Here is a 6,000-nt window from a genome sequence, read left to right as displayed (position 1 = left end):
TCTAAGTGACCCCAAACCTTTGAACTGCAGTGTGTAATTAGTGGATAATATCCAATGCAATTGTGGTGATCCTTCACATAACAATGGACCTCATGGGAAGTTCCTGTTTAGCATACAAGGCCAGGGGACAAACAGCTTGGCAGGGCGATGGTCTACCAACACACATCAAATCAAATTTGATTTGTCACGTGCCGAATACAGCAGGTGTAGTAGACCTTACCATGAAATGTGTACTTACAAGTCCTTAACCAACAATGCAGTTCAACAAATAGAGCTAAGAACATATTTACAAAATTAACAACAAGAAAAAATCTATAAATTCAAAAAGTAACACAAGAAAATAACATAACAATAATGAGGCTGTATGGCTATATTACAGGGGGTACCGGTAATTTGACTATGCATAGATAATAAACAGTGAGTAGCAGCAGTGTAAAAACTAAGGGGGGTGGGGGCAATGTAAATAGTTAAGGTGGCCATTTGATTAATTGTTCTGCAGTCTTATGGCTTAGAAGCTGGGGTAGAAGCTGTTAAGGAGCCGTTTGGTCCTAGACTTAACGTTCTGATTCTGCTTAATTTTCGGTAGGAGAGAGAGAACAGTCTATGACCTGGGTGATTGGAGTCTTTGACCATTTTTTGGGCCTTCCTCTGACACACCTAGTATATAGGTCTCCTTCACTCATATACTACTCCACCTTTTCAACTCTCCATCCCTCTCCCCACAAACCCTCCATCCCATATCTCATCAGCCCATGTCCATCACCTCCCATCTGCCTGATAAGGCTGGCCACATGTGACCATTAATGGGAGGTGAGAGACAGCTGAGGTGGTTAGGTATCAGAACAATGTTGGTGGGTGAGTGACATGCAGAGAGGAAACTGGGCATGGCCCTCTAAATCATAGGACACTTAGTTGTGGCTGGGGGGCGAACGTCTCACAGTAGTCATATCAGTAACATTATCTGTGTTATGAAGAGAGAGAGAGGCACAGAGAGAAAGTGAGAGAGACAGAGAGAGAGAGAGAGAGAGAGAGAGAGAGAGAGAGAGAGAGAGAGAGAGAGAGAGAGAGAGAGAGAGAGCGCGACAGAGAGCGACAGAGAGAGAGAGAGAGAGAGAGAGAGAGAGAGAGAGAGAGAGAGAGAGAGAGAGAGAGGGAGAGAGGGAGAGAGGGAGGGAGGGAGGGGGTAGAGACAGACGTATTAGAGGGAGAGAGAGAATGATTACAGAGGAGTGAAAATGTGTTTGATGGAGGAAGACAAAGGGAGAGAGAGGTTGATGTTCCTCCCAGCTGGTGAGGACAGTCCATGCCCCCCCCCCCATCCCTCCATCCCTCCATCTTAACTCACGACCACCTCTCCCTTCTGTTCTGACATGTGAGACAGAGCTGCTGTTAATTATCTTAATCACTCTTTACAGCTTTTCTAGGCTTATCGGCCCTCTCACTCCTTCAAAGACACTCACAGAGGCCTTCGCAGCCAACAGCTGAACAGCTGAGCCGGCTCCCAAATAACAAAGAGAAGTGGAGAACAGCATTGGGGGGCGGAGGGATAGGGCTACAGGAGGATCTGATCTGAGAAAAGTTCTCCTGAGTACCCATCTTTAGGAAGTGTGTTGAGAACGGTCTTCAGAGATTACCAGTGTTTTTTTTTTTCCGGAGGTAGCAACTTCATGTGAAAGCACAGCGGGAGTCCCAGCTTCAATCAGCCCAACTAGCGCTTGGAGACAAGGACACTGCTTTTCTACTTGGCCATGCTCTTGAAAAATAGAAAGAGGAAAAACACTTTTTAAACGGCTAAATGGATTAGCCGTCACATGTTATTTTCGTAATGGAAACATCAGCAGAGGAAATATAACGGAGTAAGAAGTGAATACATGGAGGGTCGTCCAGTGCAGATCCATCCAGGGTGGCAGTATCATCTGAAAACTCTCCCAGTTGGATAAAGGATCTGCCACTAATGCCACCAATGAGACATTTTCCTTAACCATACCCACTTTGAAATCTGAGGACACCAAAACACACTTTTAATCTGTCCAGTCTTAAGCATCCACGTATTTCAAATGGAAGATGGGCTTTAGTTGTTATTTGATTGAGCAAGTGTGTGTGTGTGTGTGTGTGTGTGTGTGTGTGTGTGTGTGTGTGTGTGTGTGTGTGTGTGTGTGTGTGTGTGTGTGTGTGTGTGTGTGTGTGTGTGTGTGTGTGTGTGTGTGTGTGTGTGTGTGTGTGTGTGTGTGTGTGTGTGTTGAGTGGGGCTACAGGTTCATCTGAAAGCTGACAAAACAGAGAGCGACTGGAGAAAGGGAGAGAGAGTGATGGAGGGAAAGAAGGAGGGAGAGAGGGAGTGATGGAGGGAAAGAAGGAGGGAGGGAGTGATGGAGGGAAAGAAGGAGGGAGAGAGGGAGTGATGGAGGGAAAGAAGGAGGGAGGGAGTGATGGAGGGAAAGAAGGAGGGAGGGAGGGAGTGATGGAGGGAAAGAAGGAGGGAGGGAGTGATGGAGGGAAAGAAGGAGGGAGAGAGGGAGTGATGGAGGGAAAGAAGGAGGGAGGGAGTGATGGAGGGAAGAAGGAGGGAGAGAGGGAGTGATGGAGGGAAAGAAGGAGGGAGAGAGGGAGTGATGGAGGGAAAGAAGGAGGGAGGGAGGGAGTGATGGAGGGAAAGAAGGAGGGAGAGAGGGAGTGATGGAGGGAAAGAAGGAGGGAGGGAGGGAGTGATGGAGGGAAAGAAGGAGGGAGGGAGTGATGGAGGGAAAGAAGGAGGGAGAGAGGGAGTGATGGAGGGAAAGAAGGAGGGAGGGAGTGATGGAGGGAAGAAGGAGGGAGAGAGGGAGTGATGGAGGGAAAGAAGGAGGGAGAGAGGGAGTGATGGAGGGAAAGAAGGAGGGAGGGAGTGATGGAGGGAAAGAAGGAGGGAGGGAGTGATGGAGGGAAAGAAGGAGGGAGGGAGGGAGTGATGGAGGGAAAGAAGGAGGGAGGGAGGGAGTGATGGAGGGAAAGAAGGAGGGAGAGAGGGAGTGATGGAGGGAAAGAAGGAGGGAGGGAGTGATGGAGGGAAGAAGGAGGGAGAGAGGGAGTGATGGAGGGAAAGAAGGAGGGAGAGAGGGAGTGATGGAGGGAAAGAAGGAGGGAGGGAGGGAGTGATGGAGGGAAAGAAGGAGGGAGGGAGGGAGGGAGTGATGGAGGGAAAGAAGGAGGGAGGGAGTGATGGAGGGAAAGAAGGAGGGAGAGAGGGAGTGATGGAGGGAAAGAAGGAGGGAGGGAGGGAGGGAGTGATGGAGGGAAAGAAGGAGGGAGAGAGGGAGTGATGGAGGGAAAGAAGAAGGGAGGGAGGGAGTGATGGAGGGAAAGAAGAAGGGAGGGAGGGAGTGATGGAGGGAAAGAAGGAGGGAGGGAGGGAGTGATGGAGGGAAAGAAGGAGGGAGTGATGGAGGGAAAGAAGGAGGGAGTGATGGAGGGAAAGAAGGAGGGAGGGAGTGATGGAGGGAAAGAAGGAGGGAGGGAGGGATTGATGGAGGAAAAGAAGGAGGGAGAGAGGGAGTGATGGAGCGAAAGAAGGAGGGAGGGAGGGAGTGATTGAGGGAAAGCAGGTCAGTGTGCAGCTAGGACAGTGTGGGGTTTAGGGGCAGCATTGGGTGGTGACGGCAGTGTGTATTGTTTGTGTGCATGTGTGTGGTTTAGTCTCAGCTCAGGGATTAGGAACACCACGCCGACCAGGGGAGGAATGAGGGGGGGGGGGGGCAGATGTCCAGGGTCCCACGGCTGGCCCCAGGGGAAACCAAACGAGGGAACACAGCAGCGGAATCCCGCCCGCCCACTGTCACCATGGCAACGTGCCAGGGCCAGAGCTGCCATACACTGTATCACTATAACGTCTTATACTGAGATAAAAACTTTGGAATCAGATGGTAAACGAAAGGATATATTTAATCAAATGTCTTACCTTCACTTTGAAGACCATGTTCAACAACGGCTCATTTAACCTTGAGTGTGAAACAGCTCTTCCCATCCACTCTGTACACTCTGTGGAGGCTATTGACAGAATGATCCAGAGGGGACTATACTTTACATATGGTAGACTACCACCATCCGTATCACAATGAGGCTGTGAATCACTGCATTATAAACACTGTAAACTACTGAAGCAAGCCCACCAAGTCAACTTCTCAGATCATCATTTACTACCAAACCTAAAAGGTCCTTGACTCTTGACAGAGTCAATGGAGAATACTGTTGCGTTGCTGCCAGTGTTAGTGATCAGAGCGAGGACGACACAGCCTTAAGGAGTAAACGGCTTCGGCGCTGTTCAGGCCCACTGTTCACCAGGCAGGGCATTCATCTTCTTGTGTTAGCAACATCAGCCTCAGCAACACACACACACAGTCTTCTACCCAGCATCACGCTACATACGCACACGCAAACGGACAAGCACACAAGTGCGCGCACACACACGAACACACACACTGTCTCTACCCAGAATCATAGCACTATCTCTCACCGCCACATATTCATCATCCACTCAACTGATGAGGACCACAATACCTGCTCAGGCTATAAAACTTATCATCGTAACGCTACTAGGCATAAATCTTGTGCTAAGGAGACAGGCTACATTGAGGAATGGGGAGCCCGTGTGTTTTGGCTGTATGGGGATTAGATTGATGATTTAGATATGCTTATACTTCCCAGCAGCGTGGTTTATAATATGAGACAATGTTGTGGAACAGGGAACAGGAACATGGGTTTTGAAGTCCTTTCAAGTGAGAAATACATTGGATGGAGAGTGCGGGTTTTGCTTAGCTGGGCAAGCATGAAGCGTCACATCTAAGAGAAGTCTACATCACACATCCCCCACAACTGGAATACTGTCATTACTAGACTCTGTTTACACTTGAACTTGATCATCAAAGAACCAAACTTTTCGGTCATTTAGCATCAGACAGAGGTGAGCTAATTGGCCAATTCAGCGTGACAGGACAGGGGGCGAGCAAGGCCCTGAGACAAGTCTCCCAACCCTAACTGCCAATCACAGATTGACACATTGTAATCTCAGAATGTGAGACTGTGAGAGAGTAAATCCCCCTCATCCAGACTCTTGCCCTGGGGCTGTCCTGTCCTGCTTTCCCATAGCTGTCACTAGGCCTCAGAGCTGGGCACATGCACACACACGCACACACACAGGCACAAGCACGCACATAGACATACACAACATGGACGCACACACACAGAGCAGGATAGTTTCTTTCCCCCGTCCCCCAGGCAGTACCGATAATCCTAGCTGGATTAGTAAAATTATGGGGGAGCTGCTGTGGAGGAAGTTTTCTGACCCAGGAGATTAATTTGAGTGTGTGACTAGTCGTTTAACAGCTAAAATGACTCAGACTGACTCCTAATGGCCAGCCACCGCCTGCCTGCTCAGTGTAAATATATAAACTCAGTGTAAATATATATGTATATGATGCTGTGTATAGACAATTCGGGCAGTAAATGAATAGACAAGGTATGTACAGCAGTATTTATATAGAATAGGCCTTGACTAGAATACAGTATATACATATGAAGTGGGTAAAACAGCATGTAAACATTATTAGTGACCATGACTATACGGCAACAGTCTCTAAGGTGCAGGGTTGAGTACCCGGAGGTAGCCGGCTAGCAACAGTGACTAAAGTTCAGGGCAGGGTATTGGGTGGACGCGGGTTGGTGGTGAGTCTGGTGACTGACTGTTTAACAGTCTGATGGCCAAGACATAGAAGCTCTTTTTCAGTCTCTCGGTCCCAGCTTTGATGCACCTGTACTGTCTCCGCCTTCTAGATGGCAGCAGGGTGAACAGGCCCTGGCTCGGGTGACGGAGGTCCTTAATGATCTTCTTGGCCTTCCTGTGTGCTGTAGATGTCCTGGAGGGAAGGCAGTGTGCCCCTTGTGATGTATTGGGCTGACCGCACCACCCTCTGGAGAGCACTGCAGTTGCGGACGTTGTAGTTGCCATACCAGGCGGTGATACAGACC

Source organism: Oncorhynchus gorbuscha, linkage group LG09, assembly GCF_021184085.1.
Source record: "Oncorhynchus gorbuscha isolate QuinsamMale2020 ecotype Even-year linkage group LG09, OgorEven_v1.0, whole genome shotgun sequence".
Classification (NCBI taxonomy): domain Eukaryota; kingdom Metazoa; phylum Chordata; class Actinopteri; order Salmoniformes; family Salmonidae; genus Oncorhynchus; species Oncorhynchus gorbuscha.
The sequence above is the reverse complement of the archived record's forward strand: the minus strand, read 5'-3'. Positions refer to the sequence as shown.